General features: G+C 52.9%; 1 protein-coding gene across 4 annotated transcripts in view; it reads right to left on the bottom strand.

Moving 5' to 3' along the window:
- The window catches only part of LOC141051511 (uncharacterized), a 66,896-nt gene extending 43,635 nt beyond the window's left edge, over window positions 1–23,261 (bottom strand). The window contains exon 1 of one of the 4 annotated variants that reach the window (XM_073548449.1): window positions 23,003–23,261. The gene's annotated coding sequence lies outside the window, so the exon portion shown is untranslated. Of the gene's footprint in view, window positions 1–22,901 lie in introns of all 4 variants that reach the window. The other 3 variants (XM_073548448.1, XM_073548447.1, XM_073548450.1) reach the window with 3 other exon arrangements.
- Window positions 23,262–23,829: the final 568 nt, after the last annotated feature.

Raw genomic sequence — 23,829 nt, 5'->3', positions numbered from 1 at the left:
ATATATATATATATATATATATATATATATATATATATATATATATATATATATATATATTACACAGTGTTGTTCAAAAGTCCTGCATAGGCGTGAAGAAAACTATGTTTCATACTTCTGCATCTCTACAGTGAAACTGGTGGAACATATATGTTTTTGTAATCCCTCATTGTATGCCATATTCATTTTTGAATGTCCCAAGTGTATAAATTGTTATGGTATGCACCTTTTTATTCTTTTTTTTACAGCATAACCATACCTACACCAGTACAGTGTGTAGAATGATGAACAGGTTTCTAAGTTCATTAACTTCCAATGCAAGTTCACACAGACTTAAATTTTACTTTTTAAGATTTATTATTTTCTATTTAATTCAGAGTCCTGAAAAGGGCCTTTTGAGTGCATCTTTATCTTCTAATACTTTATTGGCCAGCCTTTGCACTTGAGCACCAGCTTGCATCTCTGTGGCATTGAGTGCACAAGCTTCTGCAGATGTTCAGGAGTGATGATGTGGTTCCAGGCCTGTATCAGAGCCTCAATCTGCTCACTCTTGGTCCTTGGCTGTTTTCTAGATATCTCTAATGATAACTTGTGCCACAAATTTTCAATTGTATTGAGGTCCGGGGACTGAGCTGGCCAGTCAATAGTAGCCACCTTGTTCTTTTTTTCCATTCCGATACTGTCTTAGCTCTGTGACAAGGAGCATTATCATCCTGGAAGATATAATCCCCTGAAAACAGGTGTTGAGCAGAAGGCAGCATTTTCTTATTAAGGATGTCTACGTATTTTTTTGCATTAACCATATATACCCTCCACAATATGAAGCCTTCCAACACCATTGGCTGCCATACAGCCCCAGACCATTACTTTCATCGGATGTTTCACAGAGAAGCTCAAACACTCTGGCTTGTACTCTTCATGTGGGAACCTTCTCACATAAGACTTGCCATCATATCCTAAAATGCAAAAAGTGCTTTCATCACTAAATAGCACTTTTTCCCACTCCTCCTTCCTCCATTTTAAATATTTCAATGCCCACAGTTTTCGCCTTTGTCTTTGTATGGCTGTCATCAATGGCTTCTTTCGGGCCTTGCACCCTCTCAATCCTGCTTCCAAAGATCTCTTCCTAACAGTTGATGTTGCTACCTTAATATTGCACTTTTCTTGCCATTCTCGCAGAAGCTGAGGAGAGGTGAGCTTTCGATTGGCAAGGGATGTTCTTATCAGTACTCTATCCTCCCTTTTGGTTGACTTTCTGGGCCGACCAGATTTCAATTCCCATATTGTTGCAATAATTTCAGGCAAAACTGCTTCAAAAGCTAAAATTATTACAGGGAGAGAATGCAAAATTGTATTCTGAACAAAACCATATATAATATGTCATATTAGCATCGAAGATATTTGACCGAAAACGTTTAAAACTTGAAAAATCAATTTATCCTATGCAGGACTTTTGAACACCAGTGTGTGTGTGTGTGTGTGTGTGTATATATATATATTATACACACAACATCACAGCTATATATATATACATATATATATATACATATATATATATATATATATATATATATATATATATATATATATATATATATATATATATATATATATATATATATATATACACACACATATAAAATTGAATGTATGTGTGTATCACCAACCAATCTCGAAGCATCTTTCATTTCATCAGAGCGGTTTAATAGAAGCTGAGCTGTGATTGGTTGCTATGAGCAACAGTTTTCCCACTACACGACAAAACCTCTGCAGACACTGACCGGGTGGGAGAAATCTAGCATCCCCGGGAACATAAGCTCCCAGCCATTGTCTACCCCCCCAGAAAGGAGCAGAGAGCACATGACAGAAATGAATCACCCCCTCCCTGCCCATATACCCATCACACATCCTCCATCCCATAGTCCCGTGCCCATATACCCATCCTCCATCCCATAGTCCCGTGCCCATATACCCATCATACATATCCTCCATCCCATAGTCCCGTGCCCATATACCCATCATACATATCCTCCATCCCATAGTCCCGTGCCCATATACCCATCATACATATCCTCCATCCCATAGTCCAGTGCCCATATACCCATCATACATATCCTCCATCCCATAGTCCAGTGCCCATATACCCATCATACATATCCTCCATCCCATAGTCCAGTGCCCATATACCCATCATACATATCCTCCATACCATAGTCCCATGCCCATATACCCATCACACATCCTCCATCCCATAGTCCCGTGCCCATATACCCATCATACATATCCTCCATCCCATAGTCCCGTGCCCATATACCCATCACACATCCTCCATCCCATAGTCCCGTGCCCATATACCCATCACACATTTTCCATCCCATAGGCCCGTGCCCATATACCCATCACACATTTTCCATCCCATAGGCACATCTTCCCTCTTAAAGGATCTCCGGTATGGAAGTTAGATCAAATCCTTCAGCGCTCTGATTCTGACCCCAGGCTTCTATTATAGGGATCATTGGTATGGAAGTCAGGGCAAATCCATCCAGCGCTTTGGTTTTGACCCCATGCCTCTCTTAAAGGGATCCCCGGTATGTGAGGACCGTTCCACTCAGCGCTGTGGTTCTTACCCCCAGGGTCTCTTAAAGGGATCATTGGTATGGAAGTTAGGGCAATTCCACGAAGTGCTCTGGTTCTGACCCCAGGCCCCTCTTAAAGGGATCCCCGATATGGAAGTGAGGGCAAATCCAAACTGCGCTTTGGTACTGACCCCAGGCCTCTGTTAAAGGGATCTCCGGTATGGAAATTAGGGTAAATCCCTCAGCGCTCTGATTCTCACCCCAGGCTTCTATTAAAGGGAATCTGTCACCTATTTTTTGGCATATAAGATGCGGCCACTGCCATCAGGGGCTTATCTACAGATAAGCCCCCGATGTAACCTGAAAGAGAAGAAAAACGAGTTATATAAGGCTAGCTTCACATTTGCGCTTTTGAGCGTAGCGACGGCCTGCGCACGGCCGCCGCTAAGCCCCGCCCCCTGCCGCGCCTCCACTGGTAGCTCAGCCTACCGGCGCATGACGCTGCATGCGTCCCCTATCTTTATCACTGGGGCGCAGGCCGTGCGCAATATGCGTTTGGCGGCGCATGCGTCCTTTTCACGGTGCGCCGACAGGCGCCAAACGCAACCTGCTGCAGTTTGGTTGCGCTCGGCGCACCATGAAAAGGACGTATGCGCCGCCAAACGCATACTGCGCACGGCCTGCGCCCCCCAGTGATAAAGATAAGGGATGCAGGACGCATGCAGCGTCATGCGCCGATAGGCGGAGCTACCGACAGAGGCGCAGCAGGGGGCGGGGCTTAGCGGCGGCCGTGCGCAGGCAGTCGCTGCGCTCAAAAGCGCAAATGTGAAACTAGCCTTATACTCACCCGGGGGTCCTGTCCGGTCCGATGGGTGTCGCGGTACGGCGATTTCCATCTTCTAGCGATGAAGTCCTCTTCTTTCCTTCCCGTTGCGGCTCATCTCTGACCTGGTCCGGCGCCTGCGCACTGCAGTACTCTGCTCTGCCCTCAACAAGGCAGACATAATATGCCTGCGCCGGAGCCGCAGCAAAAGTGAGGAGGAGGACATCATCGCTAGAAGATGGGAGGCGCCGGACCCGGACGGCCCTAGGTGAGTATAATCTAACTCGTTTTTCTTATCTTTCAGGTTACATCGGGGGCTTATCTACAGCATTAATGAGTGCATTACAGAACGCTGGAGATAAGCCCCTGATGGCGGTGTCCGCAGCTTATATGCGAAAAAATAGGTGACAGATTGCCTTTAAAGGGATCATTGGTATGGAAGTCAGGGCAAATCCCCTCAGCGCTCTGGTTCTGACGCCAGGCTGACGGGATGATGTGGGATATTAGGGGTAGTAGTCCGGTGGCTCTGGCTGACTGGCTGATGTGGGATATTAGGGGTAGTAGTCCGGTGGCTCTGGCTGACGGGATGATGTGGGATATTAGGGGTAGTAGTCCGGTGTCTCTGGCTGACGGGATGATGGGGGATATTAGGGGTAGTAGTCCGGTGGCTCTGGCTGACGGGATGATGTGGGATATTAGGGGTAGTAGTCCGGTGTCTCTGGCTGACGGCATGATGGGGGATATTAGGGGTAGTAGTCCGGTGTCTCTGGCTGACGGGATGATGGGGGATATTAGGGGTAGTAGTCCGGTGGCTCTGGCTGACGGGATGATGTGGGATATTAGGGGTAGTAGTCCGGTGGCTCTGGCTGACGGGATGATGTGGGATATTAGGGGTAGTAGTCCGGTGGCTCTGGCTGACGGGATGATGTGGGATATTAGTGGTAGTAGTCCGGTGTCTCTGGCTGATGGGATGATGTGGGATATTAGGGGTAGTAGTCCGGTGGCTCTGGCTGACGGGATATTAGTGGTAGTAGTCCGGTGTCTCTGGCTGACGGGATGATGTGGGATATTAGGGGTAGTAGTCCGGTGTCTCTGGCTGACGGGATGATGTGGGATATTAGGGGTAGTAGTCCGGTGGCTCTGGCTGACGGGATATTAGTGGTAGTAGTCCGGTGGCTGTGGCTGACGGGATGATGTGGGATATTAGGGGTAGTAGTCCGGTGGCTCTGGCTGACGGGATGATGTGGGATATTAGTGGTAGTAGTCCGGTGGCTCTGGCTGAAGGGATGATGTGGGATATTAGTGGTAGTAGTCCGGTGTCTCTGGCTGACGGGATGATGTGTGATATTAGGGGTAGTAGTCCGGTGGCTCTGGCTGACGGGATATTAGTGGTAGTAGTCCGGTGGCTCTGGCTGACGGGATGATGTGGGATATTAGGGGTAGTAGTCCGGTGGCTCTGGCTGACGGGATGATGCGGGATATTAGGGGTAGTAGTCCGGTGGCTCTGGCTCACAGGATGATGTGGGATATTAGGGGTAGTAGTCCGGTGGCTCTGGCTGACGGGATGATGTGGGATATTAGGGGTAGTAGTCCGGTAGCTCTGGCTGACGGGATGATGTGGGATATTAGGGGTAGTAGTCCGGTGGCTCTGGCTGACGGGATGATGTGGGATATTAGGGGTAGTAGTCCGGTGGCTCTGGCTGACGGGATGATGTGGGATATTAGGGGTAGTAGTCCGGTGGCTCTGACGGGATGATGTGGGATATTAGGGGTAGTAGTCCGGTGGCTCTGGCTGACGGGATGATGTGGGATATTAGGGGTAGTAGTCCGGTGGCTCTGGCTGAAGGGATGATGTGGGATATTAGGGGTAGTAGTCCGGTGGCTCTGGCTGACGGGATGATGTGGGATATTAGTGGTAGTAGTCCGGTGTCTCTGGCTGATGGGATGATGTGGGATATTAGTGGTAGTAGTCCTGTGTCTCTGGCTGACGGGATGATGTGGGATATTAGTGGTAGTAGTCCGGTGACTCTGGCTGACGGGATGATGTGGGATATTAGGGGTAGTAGTCCGGTGTCTCTGGCTGACGGGATGATGGGGGATATTAGGGGTAGTAGTCCGGTGGCTCTGGCTGACGGGATATTAGTGGTAGTAGTCCGGTGGCTCTGGCTGACGGGATGATGTGGGATATTAGTGGTAGTAGTCCGGTGGCTCTGGCTGAAGGGATGATGTGGGATATTAGTGGAAGTAGTCCGGTGTCTCTGGCTGACGGGATGATGTGTGATATATGGGGTAGTAGTCCGGTGGCTCTGGCTGATGGGATGATGTGGGATATTAGTGGTAGTAGTCCGGTGGCTCTGGCTGACGGGATATTAGTGGTAGTAGTCCGGTGGCTCTGGCTGACGGGATGATGTGGGATATTAGGGGTAGTAGTCCGGTGGCTCTGACGGGATGATGTGGGATATTAGGGTTAGTAGTCCGGTGGCTCTGGCTGACGGGATGATGTGGGATATTAGGGGTAGTAGTCCGGTGGCTCTGGCTGACGGGATGATGTGGGATATTAGGGGTAGTAGTCCGGTGGCTCTGGCTGACGGGATGATGTGGGATATTAGTGGTAGTAGTCCGGTGGCTCTGGCTGACGGGATGATGTGGGATATTTTGGGCAGTAGTACGGTGGCTCTGGCTGACGGGATGATGTGTGATACTAGGGGTAGTAGTCCGGTGGCTCTGGCTGACGGGATGATGTGGGATATTAGGGGTAGTAGTCCGGTGGCTCTGGCTGACGGGATGATGTGGGATATTAGTGGTAGTAGTCCGGTGGCTCCGGCTGACGGGAAGATGTGTGATATTAAGGGAAGTAGTCCGGTGGTTCTGGCTGATGGGATGATGTGGGATATTAGTGGTAGTAGTCCGGTGGCTCTGGCTGACGGGATGATGTGGGATATTAGGGGTAGTAGTCCGGTGGCTCTGGCTGACGGGATATTAGTGGTAATAGTCCGGTGGCTCTGGCTGACGGGAAGATGTGGGATATTAGGGGTAGTAGTCCGGTGGCTCTGGCTGACGGGATGATGTGGGATATTAGGGGTAGTAGTCCGGTAGCTCTGGCTGACAGGATGATGTGGGATATTAGGGGTAGTAGTCCGGTGGCTCTGGCTGACGGGATGATGTGGGATATTAGGGGTAGTAGTCCGGTGGCTCTGGCTGACGAGATGATGTGGGATATTAGGGGTAGTAGTCCGGTGGCTCTGGCTGACGGGATGATGTGGGATATTAGGGGTAGTAGTCCGGTGGCTCTGGCTGACGGGATGATGTGGGATATTAGGGGTAGTAGTCCGGTGGCTCTGGCTGACGGGATGATGTGGGATATTAGGGGTAGTAGTCCGGTGGCTCTGGCTGACGGGATGATGTGGGATATTAGGGGTAGTAGTCCGGTGGCTCTGGCTGACGGGATGATGTGGGATATTAGGGGTAGTAGTCCGGTGGCTCTGGCTGAAGGGATGATGTGGGATATTAGGGGTAGTAGTCCGGTGTCTCTGGCTGACGGGATGATGTGGGATATTAGGGGTAGTAGTCCGGTGTCTCTGGCTGACGGGATGATGTGGGATATTAGGGGTAGTAGTCCGGTGTCTCTGGCTGACGGGATGATGGGGGATATTAGGGGTAGTAGTCCGGTGTCTCTGGCTGACGGGATGATGGGGGATATTAGGGGTAGTAGTCCGGTGGCTCTGGCTGACGGGATGATGTGGGATATTAGGGGTAGTAGTCCGGTGGCTCTGGCTGACGGGATGATGTGGGATATTAGGGGTAGTAGTCCGGTGTCTCTGGCTGAAGGGATGATGTGGGATATTAGTGATAGTAGTCCGGTGTCTCTGGCTGAAGGGATGATGTGGGATATTAGTGGTAGTAGTCCGGTGTCTCTGGCTGACGGGATGATGTGTGATATTAGGGGTAGTAGTCCGGTGGCTCTGGCTGACGGGATGATGTGGGATATTAGTGGTAGTAGTCCGGTGTCTCTGGCTGACGGGATGATGTGGGATATTAGTGGTAGTAGTCCGGTGTCTCTGGCTGAAGGGATGATGTGGGATATTAGTGGTAGTAGTCCGGTGTCTCTGGCTGACGGGATGATGTGTGATATTAGGGGTAGTAGTCCGGTGGCTCTGGCTGACGGGATGATGTGGGATATTAGGGGTAGTAGTCCGGTGTCTCTGGCTGACGGGATGATGTGGGATATTAGGGGTAGTAGTCCGGTGTCTCTGGCTGACGGGATGATGTGGGATATTAGGGGTAGTAGTCGGGTGTCTCTGGCTGACGGGATGATGTGGGATATTAGGGGTAGTAGTCCGGTGTCTCTGGCTGAAGGGATGATGTGGGATATTAGGGGTAGTAGTCCGGTGTCTCTGGCTGAAGGGATGATGTGGGATATTAGTGATAGTAGTCCGGTGTCTCTGGCTGAAGGGATGATGTGGGATATTAGTGATAGTAGTCCGGTGTCTCTGGCTGAAGGGATGATGTGGGATATTAGTGGTAGTAGTCCGGTGTCTCTGGCTGACGGGATGATGTGTGATATTAGGGGTAGTAGTCCGGTGGCTCTGGCTGACGGGATGATGTGGGATATTAGTGGTAGTAGTCCGGTGGCTCTGGCTGACGGGATAATGTGGGATATTAGTGGTAGTAGTCCGGTGTCTCTGGCTGAAGGGATGATGTGGGATATTAGTGGTAGTAGTCCGGTGTCTCTGGCTGACGGGATGATGTGTGATATTAGGGGTAGTAGTCCGATGGCTCTGGCTGACGGGATGATGTGGGATATTAGAGGTAGTAGTCCGGTGTCTCTGGCTGACGGGATGATGTGGGATATTAGGGGTAGTAGTCCGGTGTCTCTGGCTGACGGGATGATGTGGGATATTAGGGGTAGTAGTCCGGTGTCTCTGGCTGACGGGATGATGTGGGATATTAGTGGTAGTAGTCCGGTGGCTCTGGCTGAAGGGATGATGTGGGATATTAGGGGTAGTAGTCCGGTGGCTCTGGCTGACGGGATGATGTGGGATATTAGTGGTAGTAGTCCGGTGTCTCTGGCTGACGGGATGATGTGGGATATTAGTGGTAGTAGTCCTGTGTCTCTGGCTGACGGGATGATGTGGGATATTAGTGGTAGTAGTCCGGTGACTCTGGCTGACGGGATGATGTGGGATATTAGGGGTAGTAGTCCGGTGGCTCTGGCTGACGGGATGATGTGGGATATTAGTGGTAGTAGTCCGATGGCTCTGACGGGATGATGTGGGATATTAGGGGTAGTAGTCCGGTGGCTCTGGCTGACGGGATGATGTGGGATATTAGGGGTAGTAGTCCGGTGGCTCTGGCTGAAGGGATGATGTGGGATATTAGGGGTAGTAGTCCGGTGGCTCTGGCTGACAGGATGTGGGATATTAGTGGTAGTAGTCCGGTGTCTCTGGCTGACGGGATGATGTGGGATATTAGTGGTAGTAGTCCTGTGTCTCTGGCTGACGGGATGATGTGGGATATTAGTGGTAGTAGTCCGGTGACTCTGGCTGACGGGATGATGTGGGATATTAGGGGTAGTAGTCCGGTGGCTCTGGCTGACGGGATGATGTGGGATATTAGGGGTAGTAGTCCGATGGCTCTGACGGGATGATGTGGGATATTAGGGGTAGTAGTCCGGTGGCTCTGGCTGACGGGATGATGTGGGATATTAGGGGTAGTAGTCCGGTGGCTCTGGCTGAAGGGATGATGTGGGATATTAGGGGTAGTAGTCCGGTGGCTCTGGCTGACAGGATGTGGGATATTAGTGGTAGTAGTCCGGTGTCTCTGGCTGACGGGATGATGTGGGATATTAGTGGTAGTAGTCCGGTGTCTCTGGCTGACGGGATGATGTGGGATATTAGTGGTAGTAGTCCGGTGACTCTGGCTGACGGGATGATGTGGGATATTAGGGGTAGTAGTCCGGTGTCTCTGGCTGATGGGATGATGTGGGATATTAGTGGTAGTAGTCCGGTGACTCTGGCTGACGGGATGATGTGGGATATTAGGGGTAGTAGTCCGGTGTCTCTGGCTGATGGGATGATGTGGGATATTAGTGGTAGTAGTCCGGTGACTCTGGCTGACGGGATGATGTGTGATATATGGGGTAGTAGTCCGGTGGCTCTGGCTGATGGGATGATGTGGGATATTAGTGGTAGTAGTCCGGTGGCTCTGGCTGACGGGATATTAGTGGTAGTAGTCCGGTGGCTCTGGCTGACGGGATGATGTGGGATATTAGGGGTAGTAGTCCGGTGGCTCTGGGTGACGGGATGATGTGGGATATTAGGGGTAGTAGTCCGGTGGCTCTGACGGGATGATGTGGGATATTAGGGTTAGTAGTCCGGTGGCTCTGGCTGACGGGATGATGTGGGATATTAGGGGTAGTAGTCCGGTGGCTCTGACGGGATGATGTGGGATATTAGGGGTAGTAGTCCGGTGGCTCTGGCTGAAGGGATGATGTGGGATAATAGGGGTAGTAGTCCTGTGGCTCTGACGGGATGATGTGGGATATTAGGGGTAGTAGTCCGGTGGCTCTGGCTGACGGGATGATGTGGGATATTAGGGGTAGTAGTCCGGTGGCTCTGGCTGACGGGATGATGTGGGATATTAGGGGTAGTAGTCCGGTGGCTCTGGCTGACGGGATGATGTGGGATATTAGGGGTAGTAGTCCGGTGGCTCTGGCTGACGGGATGATGTGGGATATTAGGGGTAGTAGTCCGGTGGCTCTGGCTGACGGGATGATGTGGGATATTAGGGGTAGTAGTCCGGTGGCTCTGGCTGACGGGATGATGTGGGATATTAGGGGTAGTAGTCCGGTGGCTCTGGCTGACGGGATGATGTGGGATATTAGGGGTAGTAGTCCGGTGGCTCTGGCTGACGGGATGATGTGGGATATTAGTGGTAGTAGTCCGGTGGCTCCGGCTGACGGGATGATGTGTGATATTAGGGGAAGTAGTCCGGTGGTTCTGGCTGACGGGATGATGTGGGATATTAGTGGTAGTAGTCCGGTGGCTCTGGCTGACGGGATGATGTGGGATATTTTGGGCAGTAGTCCGGTGGCTCTGGCTGACGGGATGATGTGTGATACTAGGGGTAGTAGTCCGGTGGCTCTGGCTGACGGGATGATGTGGGATATTAGGGGTAGTAGTCCGGTGGCTCTGGCTGACGGGATGATGTGGGATATTAGTGGTAGTAGTCCAGTGGCTCCGGCTGACGGGATGATGTGGGATATTAGGGGAAGTAGTCCGGTGGTTCTGGCTGATGGGATGATGTGGGATATTAGTGGTAGTAGTCCGGTGGCTCTGGCTGACGGGATGATGTGGGATATTAGGGGTAGTAGTCCGGTGGCTCTGGCTGACGGGATATTAGTGGTAGTAGTCCGGTGGCTCTGTCTGACGGGAAGATGTGGGATATTAGGGGTAGTAGTCCGGTGGCTCTGGCTGACGGGATGATGTGGGATATTAGGGGTAGTAGTCCGGTAGCTCTGGCTGACAGGATGTGGGATATTAGTGGTAGTAGTCCGGTGTCTCTGGCTGACGGGATGATGTGGGATATTAGTGGTAGTAGTCCTGTGTCTCTGGCTGACGGGATGATGTGGGATATTAGTGGTAGTAGTCCGGTGACTCTGGCTGACGGGATGATGTGGGATATTAGGGGTAGTAGTCCGGTGGCTCTGGCTGACGGGATGATGTGGGATATTAGGGGTAGTAGTCCGGTGGCTCTGGCTGACGGGATGATGTGGGATATTAGGGGTAGTAGTCCGGTGGCTCTGGCTGACGGGATGATGTGGGATATTAGGGGTAGTAGTCCGGTGGCTCTGGCTGACGGGATGATGTGGGATATTAGGGGTAGTAGTCCGGTGGCTCTGGCTGACGGGATGATGTGGGATATTAGGGGTAGTAGTCCGGTGGCTCTGGCTGACGGGATGATGTGGGATATTAGGGGTAGTAGTCCGGTGGCTCTGGCTGACGGGATGATGTGGGATATTAGGGGTAGTAGTCCGGTGGCTCTGGCTGACGGGATGATGTGGGATATTAGGGGTAGTAGTCCGGTGGCTCTGGCTGACGGGATGATGTGGGATATTAGGGGTAGTAGTCCGGTGGCTCTGGCTGACGGGATGATGTGGGATATTAGGGGTAGTAGTCCGGTGGCTCTGGCTGAAGGGATGATGTGGGATATTAGGGGTAGTAGTCCGGTGTCTCTGGCTGACGGGATGATGTGGGATATTAGGGGTAGTAGTCCGGTGTCTCTGGCTGACGGGATGATGTGGGATATTAGGGGTAGTAGTCCGGTGTCTCTGGCTGACGGGATGATGGGGGATATTAGGGGTAGTAGTCCGGTGTCTCTGGCTGACGGGATGATGGGGGATATTAGGGGTAGTAGTCCGGTGGCTCTGGCTGACGGGATGATGTGGGATATTAGGGGTAGTAGTCCGGTGGCTCTGGCTGACGGGATGATGTGGGATATTAGGGGTAGTAGTCCGGTGTCTCTGGCTGAAGGGATGATGTGGGATATTAGTGATAGTAGTCCGGTGTCTCTGGCTGAAGGGATGATGTGGGATATTAGTGGTAGTAGTCCGGTGTCTCTGGCTGACGGGATGATGTGTGATATTAGGGGTAGTAGTCCGGTGGCTCTGGCTGACGGGATGATGTGGGATATTAGTGGTAGTAGTCCGGTGTCTCTGGCTGACGGGATGATGTGGGATATTAGTGGTAGTAGTCCGGTGTCTCTGGCTGAAGGGATGATGTGGGATATTAGTGGTAGTAGTCCGGTGTCTCTGGCTGACGGGATGATGTGTGATATTAGGGGTAGTAGTCCGGTGGCTCTGGCTGACGGGATGATGTGGGATATTAGGGGTAGTAGTCCGGTGTCTCTGGCTGACGGGATGATGTGGGATATTAGGGGTAGTAGTCCGGTGTCTCTGGCTGACGGGATGATGTGGGATATTAGGGGTAGTAGTCGGGTGTCTCTGGCTGACGGGATGATGTGGGATATTAGGGGTAGTAGTCCGGTGTCTCTGGCTGAAGGGATGATGTGGGATATTAGGGGTAGTAGTCCGGTGTCTCTGGCTGAAGGGATGATGTGGGATATTAGTGATAGTAGTCCGGTGTCTCTGGCTGAAGGGATGATGTGGGATATTAGTGGTAGTAGTCCGGTGTCTCTGGCTGACGGGATGATGTGTGATATTAGGGGTAGTAGTCCGGTGGCTCTGGCTGACGGGATGATGTGGGATATTAGTGGTAGTAGTCCGGTGGCTCTGGCTGACGGGATAATGTGGGATATTAGTGGTAGTAGTCCGGTGTCTCTGGCTGAAGGGATGATGTGGGATATTAGTGGTAGTAGTCCGGTGTCTCTGGCTGACGGGATGATGTGTGATATTAGGGGTAGTAGTCCGATGGCTCTGGCTGACGGGATGATGTGGGATATTAGAGGTAGTAGTCCGGTGTCTCTGGCTGACGGGATGATGTGGGATATTAGTGGTAGTAGTCCGGTGGCTCTGGCTGACGGGATAATGTGGGATATTAGTGGTAGTAGTCCGGTGTCTCTGGCTGAAGGGATGATGTGGGATATTAGTGGTAGTAGTCCGGTGTCTCTGGCTGACGGGATGATGTGTGATATTAGGGGTAGTAGTCCGATGGCTCTGGCTGACGGGATGATGTGGGATATTAGAGGTAGTAGTCCGGTGGCTCTGGCTGAAGGGATGATGTGGGATATTAGTGGTAGTAGTCCGGTGTCTCTGGCTGACGGGATGATGTGTGATATTAGGGGTAGTAGTCCGGTGGCTCTGGCTGACGGGATGATGTGGGATATTAGGGGTAGTAGTCCGGTGTCTCTGGCTGACGGGATGATGTGGGATATTAGGGGTAGTAGTCCGGTGTCTCTGGCTGACGGGATGATGTGGGATATTAGTGGTAGTAGTCCGGTGGCTCTGGCTGAAGGGATGATGTGGGATATTAGGGGTAGTAGTCCGGTGGCTCTGGCTGACGGGATGATGTGGGATATTAGTGGTAGTAGTCCGGTGTCTCTGGCTGACGGGATGATGTGGGATATTAGTGGTAGTAGTCCTGTGTCTCTGGCTGACGGGATGATGTGGGATATTAGTGGTAGTAGTCCGGTGACTCTGGCTGACGGGATGATGTGGGATATTAGGGGTAGTAGTCCGGTGGCTCTGGCTGACGGGATGATGTGGGATATTAGTGGTAGTAGTCCGATGGCTCTGACGGGATGATGTGGGATATTAGGGGTAGTAGTCCGGTGGCTCTGGCTGACGGGATGATGTGGGATATTAGGGGTAGTAGTCCGGTGGCTCTGGCTGAAGGGATGATGTGGGATATTAGGGGTAGTAGTCCGGTGGCTCTGGCTGACAGGATGTGGGATATTAGTGGTAGTAGTCCGGTGTCTCTGGCTGACGGGATGATGTGGGATATTAGTGGTAGTAGTCCTGTGTCTCTGGCTGACGGGATGATGTGGGATATTAGTGGTAGTAGTCCGGTGACTCTGGCTGACGGGATGATGTGGGATATTAGGGGTAGTAGTCCGGTGGCTCTGGCTGACGGGATGATGTGGGATATTAGGGGTAGTAGTCCGATGGCTCTGACGGGATGATGTGGGATATTAGGGGTAGTAGTCCGGTGGCTCTGGCTGACGGGATGATGTGGGATATTAGGGGTAGTAGTCCGGTGGCTCTGGCTGAAGGGATGATGTGGGATATTAGGGGTAGTAGTCCGGTGGCTCTGGCTGACAGGATGTGGGATATTAGTGGTAGTAGTCCGGTGTCTCTGGCTGACGGGATGATGTGGGATATTAGTGGTAGTAGTCCGGTGTCTCTGGCTGACGGGATGATGTGGGATATTAGTGGTAGTAGTCCGGTGTCTCTGGCTGACGGGATGATGTGGGATATTAGTGGTAGTAGTCCGGTGGCTCTGGCTGACGGGATGATGTGGGATATTAGGGGTAGTAGTCCGGTGGCTCTGGCTGACGGGATGATGTGGGATATTAGGGGTAGTAGTCCGGTGGCTCTGGCTGACGGGATGATGTGGGATATTAGGGGTAGTAGTCCGGTGGCTCTGGCTGACGGGATGATGTGGGATATTAGGGGTAGTAGTCCGGTGGCTCTGGCTGACGGGATGATGTGGGATATTAGGGGTAGTAGTCCGGTGTCTCTGGCTGACGGGATGATGTGGGATATTAGGGGTAGTAGTCCGGTGTCTCTGGCTGAAGGGATGATGTGGGATATTAGGGGTAGTAGTCCGGTGTCTCTGGCTGACGGGATGATGTGGGATATTAGGGGTAGTAGTCCGGTGTCTCTGGCTGACGGGATGATGTGGGATATTAGGGGTAGTAGTCCGGTGTCTCTGGCTGAAGGGATGATGTGGGATATTAGGGGTAGTAGTCCGGTGTCTCTGGCTGACGGGATGATGTGGGATATTAGGGGTAGTAGTCCGGTGTCTCTGGCTGAAGGGATGATGTGGGATATTAGGGGTAGTAGTCCGGTGTCTCTGGCTGACGGGATGATGTGGGATATTAGGGGTAGTAGTCCGGTGTCTCTGGCTGACGGGATGATGTGGGATATTAGGGGTAGTAGTCCGGTGTCTCTGGCTGAAGGGATGATGTGGGATATTAGGGGTAGTAGTCCGGTGTCTCTGGCTGACGGGATGATGTGGGATATTAGGGGTAGTAGTCCGGTGTCTCTGGCTGACGGGATGATGTGGGATATTAGGGGTAGTAGTCCGGTGTCTCTGGCTGAAGGGATGATGTGGGATATTAGGGGTAGTAGTCCGGTGTCTCTGGCTGACGGGATGATGTGGGATATTAGGGGTAGTAGTCCGGTGTCTCTGGCTGACGGGATGATGTGGGATATTAGGGGTAGTAGTCCGGTGTCTCTGGCTGACGGGATGATGGGGGATATTAGGGGTAGTAGTCCGGTGGCTCCGGCTGACGGGATGATGTGTGATATTAGGGGAAGTAGTCCGGTGGTTCTGGCTGACGGGATGATGTGGGATATTAGTGGTAGTAGTCCGGTGGCTCTGGCTGACGGGATGATGTGGGATATTTTGGGCAGTAGTCCGGTGGCTCTGGCTGACGGGATGATGTGTGATACTAGGGGTAGTAGTCCGGTGGCTCTGGCTGACGGGATGATGTGGGATATTAGGGGTAGTAGTCCAGTGGCTCCGGCTGACGGGATGATGTGGGATATTAGGGGAAGTAGTCCGGTGGTTCTGGCTGATGGGATGATGTGGGATATTAGTGGTAGTAGTCCGGTGGCTCTGGCTGACGGGATGATGTGGGATATTAGGGGTAGTAGTCCGGTGGCTCTGGCTGACGGGATATTAGTGGTAGTAGTCCGGTGGCTCTGTCTGACGGGAAGATGTGGGATATTAGGGGTAGTAGTCCGGTGGCTCTGGCTGACGGGATGATGTGGGATATTAGGGGTAGTAGTCCGGTAGCTCTGGCTGACGGGATGATGTGGGATATTAGGGGTAGTAGTCCGGTGGCTCTGGCTGACGGGATGATGTGGGATATTAGGGGTAGTAGTCCGGTGGCTCTGGCTGACGGGATGATGTGGGATATTAGGGGTAGTAGTCCGGTGGCTCTGGCTGACGGGATGATGTGGGATATTAGGGGTAGTAGTCCGGTGGCTCTGGCTGACGGGATGATGTGGGATATTAGGGGTAGTAGTCCGGTGGCTCTGGCTGACGGGATGATGTGGGATATTAGGGGTAGTAGTCCGGTGGCTCTGGCTGACGGGATGATGTGGGATATTAGGGGTAGTAGTCCGGTGGCTCTGGCTGACGGGATGATGTGGGATATTAGGGGTAGTAGTCCGGTGTCTCTGGCTGACGGGATGATGTGGGATATTAGGGGTAGTAGTCCGGTGTCTCTGGCTGAAGGGATGATGTGGGATATTAGGGGTAGTAGTCCGGTGTCTCTGGCTGACGGGATGATGTGGGATATTAGGGGTAGTAGTCCGGTGTCTCTGGCTGACGGGATGATGTGGGATATTAGGGGTAGTAGTCCGGTGTCTCTGGCTGACGGGATGATGGGGGATATTAGGGGTAGTAGTCCGGTGGCTCTGGCTGACGGGATGATGTGGGATATTAGGGGTAGTAGTCCGGTGGCTCTGGCTGACGGGATGATGTGGGATATTAGGGGTAGTAGTCCGGTGTCTCTGGCTGAAGGGATGATGTGGGATATTAGTGATAGTAGTCCGGTGTCTCTGGCTGAAGGGATGATGTGGGATATTAGTGGTAGTAGTCCGGTGTCTCTGGCTGACGGGATGATGTGTGATATTAGGGTTAGTAGTCCGGTGTCTCTGGCTGAAGGGATGATGTGGGATATTAGGGGTAGTAGTCCGGTGTCTCTGGCTGACGGGATGATGTGGGATATTAGGGGTAGTAGTCCGGTGTCTCTGGCTGACGGGATGATGTGGGATATTAGGGGTAGTAGTCCGGTGTCTCTGGCTGACGGGATGATGTGGGATATTAGGGGTAGTAGTCCGGTGTCTCTGGCTGACGGGATGATGTGGGATATTAGGGGTAGTAGTCCGGTGGCTCTGGCTGACGGGATGATGTGGGATATTAGGGGTAGTAGTCCGGTGGCTCTGGCTGACGGGATGATGTGGGATATTAGGGGTAGTAGTCCGGTGTCTCTGGCTGAAGGGATGATGTGGGATATTAGTGATAGTAGTCCGCTGTCTCTGGCTGAAGGGATGATGTGGGATATTAGGGTTAGTAGTCCGGTGTCTCTGGCTGACGGGATGATGTGGGATATTAGGGGTAGTAGTCCGGTGGCTCTGGCTGACGGGATGATGTGGGATATTAGGGGTAGTAGTCCGGTGTCTCTGGCTGAAGGGATGATGTGGGATATTAGTGATAGTAGTCCGGTGTCTCTGGCTGAAGGGATGATGTGGGATATTAGGGTTAGTAGTCCGGTGTCTCTGGCTGACGGGATGATGTGGGATATTAGGGGTAGTAGTCCGGTGTCTCTGGCTGACGGGATGATGTGGGATATTAGGGGTAGTAGTCCGGTGGCTCTGGCTGACGGGATGATGTGGGATATTAGGGGTAGTAGTCCGGTGGCTCTGGGTGACGGGATGATGTGGGATATTAGGGGTAGTAGTCCGGTAGCTCTGGCTGACGGGATGATGAGGGATATTAGGGGTATTAGTCCGGTGGCTCTGGCTGAAGGGATGATGTGGGATATTAGGGGTAGTAGTCCGGTGGCTCTGGCTGACGGGATGATGTGGGATATTAGGGGTAGTAGTCCGGTGGCTCTGGCTGACGGGATGATGTGGGATATTAGGGGTAGTAGTCCGGTGGCTCTGGCTGACGGGATGATGTGGGATATTAGGGGTAGTAGTCCGGTGGCTCTGGCTGACGGGATGATGTGGGATATTAGGGGTAGTAGTCCGGTGGCTCTGGCTGACGGGATGATGTGGGATATTAGTGGTAGTAGTCCGGTGGCTCTGGCTGACGGGATGATGTGGGATATTAGGGGTAGTAGTCCGGTGGCTCTGACTGACGGGATGATGAGGGATATTAGGGGTAGTAGTCCGGTGGCTCTGGCTGACGGGATGATGTGGGATATTAGGGGTAGTAGTCCGGTGGCTCTGGCTGACGGGATGATGTGGGATATTAGGGGTAGTAGTCCGGTGGCTCTGGCTGACGGGATGATGAGGGATATTAGGGGTAGTAGTCCGGTGGCTCTGGCTGACGGGATGATGTGGGATATTAGTGGTAGTAGTCCGGTGTCTCTGGCTGACGGGATGATGTGGGATATTAGGGGTAGTAGTCCGGTGGCTCTGGCTGACGGGATGATGTGGGATATTAGTGGTAGTAGTCCGGTGTCTCTGGCTGACGGGATGATGTGGGATATTAGGGGTAGTAGTCCGGTGGCTCTGGCTGACGGGATGATGAGGGATATTAGGGGTAGTAGTCCGGTGGCTCTGGCTGACGGGATGATGTGGGATATTAGGGGTAGTAGTCCGGTGGCTCTGGCTGACGGGATGATGTGGGATATTAGGGGTAGTAGTCCGGTGGCTCTGGCTGACGGGATGATGAGGGATATTAGGGGTAGTAGTCCGGTGGCTCTGGCTGACGGGATGATGTGGGATATTAGTGGTAGTAGTCCGGTGGCTCTGGCTGACGGGATGATGTGGGATATTAGGGGTAGTAGTCCGGTGGCTCTGGCTGACGGGATGATGTGGGATATTAGTGGTAGTAGTCCGGTGGCTCTGGCTGACGGGATGATGTGGGATATTAGTGGTAGTAGTCCGGTGTCTCTGGCTGACGGGATGATGAGGGATATTAGGGGTAGTAGTCCGGTGGCTCTGGCTGACGGGATGATGTGGGATATTAGTGGTAGTAGTCCGGTGGCTCTGGCTGACGGGATGATGTGGGATATTAGTGGTAGTAGTCCGGTGTCTCTGGCTGACGGGATGATGTGGGATATTAGGGGTAGTAGTCCGGTGGCTCTGGCTGACGGGATGATGAGGGATATTAGTGGTAGTAGTCCGGTGGCTCTGGCTGACGGGATGATGTGGGATATTAGGGGTAGTAGTCCGGTGTCTCTGGCTGACGGGATGATGTGGGATATTAGGGGTAGTAGTCCGGTGGCTCTGGCTGACGGGATGATGAGGGATATTAGGGGTAGTAGTCCGGTGGCTCTGGCTGACGGGATGATGTGGGATATTAGTGGTAGTAGTCCGGTGTCTCTGGCTGACGGGATGATGTGGGATATTAGGGGTAGTAGTCCGGTGTCTCTGGCTGACGGGATGATGTGGGATATTAGGGGTAGTAGTCCGGTGGCTCTGGCTGACGGGATGATGAGGGATATTAGGGGTAGTAGTCCGGTGGCTCTGGCTGACGGGATGATGTGGGATATTAGGGGTAGTAGTCCGGTGGCTCTGGCTGACGGGATGATGTGGGATATTAGGGGTAGTAGTCCGGTGGCTCTGGCTGACGGGATGATGTGGGATATTAGGGGTAGTAGTCCGGTGGCTCTGGCTGACGGGATGATGTGGGATATTAGTGGTAGTAGTCCGGTAGCTCTGGCTGACGGGATGATGTGGGATATTAGGGGTAGTAGTCCGGTGGGTCTGGCTGACGGGATGATGTGGGATATTAGGGGTAGTATTCCGGTGGCTCTGGCTGACGGGATGATGTGGGATATTAGGGGTAGTAGTCCGGTGGCTCTGGCTGACGGGATGATGTGGGATATTAGGGGTAGTAGTCCGGTGGCTCTGGCTGACGGGATGATGAGGGATATTAGGGGTAGTAGTCCGGTGGCTCTGGCTGACGGGATGATGAGGGATATTAGGGGTAGTAGTCCGGTGGCTCTGGCTGACGGGATGATGAGGGATATTAGGGGTAGTAGTCCGGTGGCTCTGGCTGACGGGATGATGAGGGATATTAGGGGTAGTAGTCCGGTGGCTCTGGCTGACGGGATGATGTGGGATATTAGGGGTAGTAGTCCGGTGGCTCTGGCTGACGGGATGATGTGGGATATTAGGGGTAGTAGTCCGGTGGCTCTGGCTGACGGGATGATGAGGGATATTAGGGGTAGTAGTCCGGTGGCTCTGGCTGACGGGATGATGAGGGATATTAGGGGTAGTAGTCCGGTGGCTCTGGCTGACGGGATGATGAGGGATATTAGGGGTAGTAGTCCGGTGGCTCTGGCTGACGGGATGATGTGGGATATTAGGGGTAGTAGTCCGGTGGCTCTGGCTGACGGGATGATGAGGGATATTAGGGGTAGTAGTCCGGTGGCTCTGGCTGACGGGATGATGAGGGATATTAGGGGTAGTAGTCCGGTGGCTCTGGCTGACGGGATGATGAGGGATATTAGGGGTAGTAGTCCGGTGGCTCTGGCTGACGGGATGATGAGGGATATTAGGGGTAGTAGTCCGGTGGCTCTGGCTGACGGGATGATGAGGGATATTAGGGGTAGTAGTCCGGTGGCTCTGGCTGACGGGATGATGTGGTTTATTAGGGGTAGTAGTCCGGTGGCTCTGGCTGACGGGATGATGAGGGATATTAGGGGTAGTAGTCCGGTGGCTCTGGCTGACGGGATGATGTGGGATATTAGGGGTAGTAGTCCAGTGGCTCTGGCTGACGGGATGATGTGGGATATTAGGGGTAGTAGTCCGGTGGCTCTGGCTGACGGGATGATGAGGGATATTAGGGGTAGTAGTCCGGTGGCTCTGGCTGACGGGATGATGAGGGATATTAGGGGTAGTAGTCCGGTGGCTCTGGCTGACGGGATGATGTGGGATATTAGGGGTAGTAGTCCGGTGGCTCTGGCTGACGGGATGATGTGGTATATTAGGGGTAGTAGTCCGGTGGCTCTGGCTGACGGGATGATGGGGGATATTAGGGGTAGTAGTCCGGTGGCTCTGGCTGACGGGATGATGTGGGATATTAGGGGTAGTAGTCCGGTAGCTCTGGCTGAGGGGATGATGTGGGATATTAGGGGTAGTAGTCCGGTGGCTCTGGCTGACGGGATATTAGTGGTAGTAGTCCGGTGGCTCTGGCTGACGGGATGATGTGGGATATTAGGGGTAGTAGTCCGGTGGCTCTGGCTGACGGGATGATGTGGGATATTAGGGGTAGTAGTCCGGTGGCTCTGGCTGACGGGATGATGCAGGATATTAGGGGTAGTAGTCCGGTAGCTCTGGCTGACGGGATGATGTGGGATATTAGGGGTAGTAGTCCGGTGGCTCTGGCTGACGGGATGATGTGGGATATTAGGGGTAGTAGTCCGGTGGCTCTGGCTGACGGGATGATGTGGGATATTAGGGGTAGTAGTCCGGTGGCTCTGGCTGACGGGATGATGTGGGATATTAGGTGTAGTAGTCCGGTGGCTCTGGCTGAGGGGATGATGTGGGATATTAGGGGTAGTAGTCCGGTGGCTCTGGCTGACGGGATGATGTGGGATATTAGGGGTAGTAGTCCGGTGGCTCTGGCTGACGGGATGATGTGGGATATTAGTGGTAGTAGTCCGGTGGCTCTGGCTGACGGGATGATGTGGGATATTAGGGGTAGTAGTCCGGTGGCTCTGGCTGACGGGATGATGTGGGATATTAGTGGTAGTAGTCCGGTGGCTCTGGCTGACGGGATGATGTGGGATATTAGGGGTAGTAGTCCGGTGGCTCTGGCTGACGGGATGATGTGGGATATTAGGGGTAGTAGTCCGGTGGCTCTGGCTGACGGGATGATGTGGGATATTAGTGGTAGTAGTCCGGTGGCTCTGGCTGACGGGATGATGTGGGATATTAGTGGTAGTAGTCCGGTGGCTCTGGCTGACGGGATGATGTGGGATATTAGGGGTAGTAGTCCGGTGGCTCTGGCTGAAGGGATGATGTGGGATATTAGGGGTAGTAGTCCGGTGGCTCTGGCTGAAGGGATGATGTGGGATATTAGGGGTAGTAGTCCGGTGGCTCTGGCTGACGGGATGATGTGGGATATTAGGGGTAGTAGTCCGGTGGCTCTGGCTGACGGGATGATGTGGGATATTAGGGGTAGTAGTCCGGTGACTCTGGCTGGTGGAATGATGTGGGATATTAGTGGTAGTAGTCCGGTGGCTCTGGCTGGTGGGATGATGTGGGATATTAGGGGTAGTAGTCTGGTAGCTCTGGCTGACGGGATGATGTGGGATATTAGGGGTAGTAGTCCGGTGGCTCTGGCTGAAGGGATGATGTGGGATATTAGGGGTAGTAGTCCGGTGGCTCTGGCTGAAGGGATGATGTGGGATATTAGTGGTAGTAGTCCGGTGGCTCTGGCTGACGGGATGATGTGGGATATTAGGGGTAGTAGTCCGGTGGCTCTGGCTGAAGGGATGATGTGGGATATTAGGGGTAGTAGTCCGGTGGCTCTGGCTGAAGGGATGATGTGGGATATTAGTGGTAGTAGTCCGGTGGCTCTGGCTGACGGGATGATGTGGGATATTAGGGGTAGTAGTCCGGTGGCTCTGGCTGACGGGATGATGTGGGATATTAGGGGTAGTAGTCCGGTGGCTCTGGCTGGTGGAATGATGTGGGATATTAGTGGTAGTAGTCCGGTGGCTCTGGCTGGTGGGATGATGTGGGATATTAGGGGTAGTAGTCTGGTAGCTCTGGCTGACGGGATGATGTGGGATATTAGGGGTAGTAGTCCGGTGGCTCTGGCTGACGGGATGATGTGGGATATTAGGGGTAGTAGTCCGGTGGCTCTGGCTGACGGGATGATGTGGGATATTAGGGGTAGTAGTCCGGTGGCTCTGGCTGACGGGATGATGTGGGATATTATAGTGGGTGTGGCTATGCGGAGTGGGCGGGGCTCTACACTCAGCTATATATATATATATATATCTCATTTGTTATAACCGCAGTTAGTTACTATGCTCGGGCAGCGCCGGGCTCTTCAGCTAGTATATATCTATATATATTATACACACAGATGACATCACAGCTAGATATATATATATATACATACACACAGCCCGTCGCCCTCTTCATACACGCAGCTCCATAGCGCCAGCATAAGAGGAGCGGAGCGCAAGTCAGGACTGTGCGCGGACAGAGGAGGAAACACACATATACCGGCGCTGCGGTCACTGCGTCTCCTCCGAGCTCCGGGGGAAGGTTCCGGGGGCTGTGATGAGATTTGTCGCCTCCATTCTCCTCAGTCCTGGAGCAGCATTTCCTGTCCTCTGTAAACTACGACTCCCAGCATCCTCTGCGGCTCCCGCCTCAGTGCTGCCAGCCGTCAGCGCCGCGCTCTCCGGCAATGCTGGAAAGGATGGCAGGTGTGACGTCTATGGTCACGTGGTCGCTTTGCAGGCGCGGCGTAGTCTATGTATGTCTGGACTCTGCACCGGGACCCCGCCCACAGGAAGAGTTTTCTGTACCGTGTGTGGGGTATAATGAGGGGGTCACTGGTGGGATTTGGGGGGTGTCTTGTGGGGTATAATGAGGGGGTCACTGGTGGGATTTGGGGGGTGTCTTGTGGGGTATAATGAGGGGGTCACTGGTGGGATTTGGGGGGTGTCTTGTGGGGTATAATGAGGGGGTCACTGGTGGGATTTGGGGGGTGTCTTGTGGGGTATGAGGGGGTCACTGGTGGGATTTGGGGGGTGTCTTGGGTATAATGAGGGTGTCACTGGTGGGATTTGGGGGGTGTCTTGGGTATAATGAGGGTGTCACTGGTGGGATTTGGGGGGTGTCTTGTGGGGTATAATGAGGGGGTCACTGGTGGGATTTGGGGGGTGTCTTGTGGGATATAATGAGGGGGTCACTGGTGGGATTTGGGGGTGTCTTGGGTATAATGAGGGGGTCACTGGTGGGATTTGGGGGGTGTCTTGTGGGGTATAATGAGGGGGTCACTGGTGGGATTTGGGGGGTGTCTTGGGTATAATGAGGGG

The sequence above is a fragment of the Dendrobates tinctorius genome, unplaced genomic scaffold (genome assembly GCF_039654945.1).
Source record: "Dendrobates tinctorius isolate UK_male_01 unplaced genomic scaffold, ASM3965494v1 ptg000157l, whole genome shotgun sequence".
Lineage (NCBI taxonomy): Eukaryota > Metazoa > Chordata > Amphibia > Anura > Dendrobatidae > Dendrobates > Dendrobates tinctorius.
The sequence above is the reverse complement of the archived record's forward strand: the minus strand, read 5'-3'. Positions and strand labels throughout refer to the sequence as shown.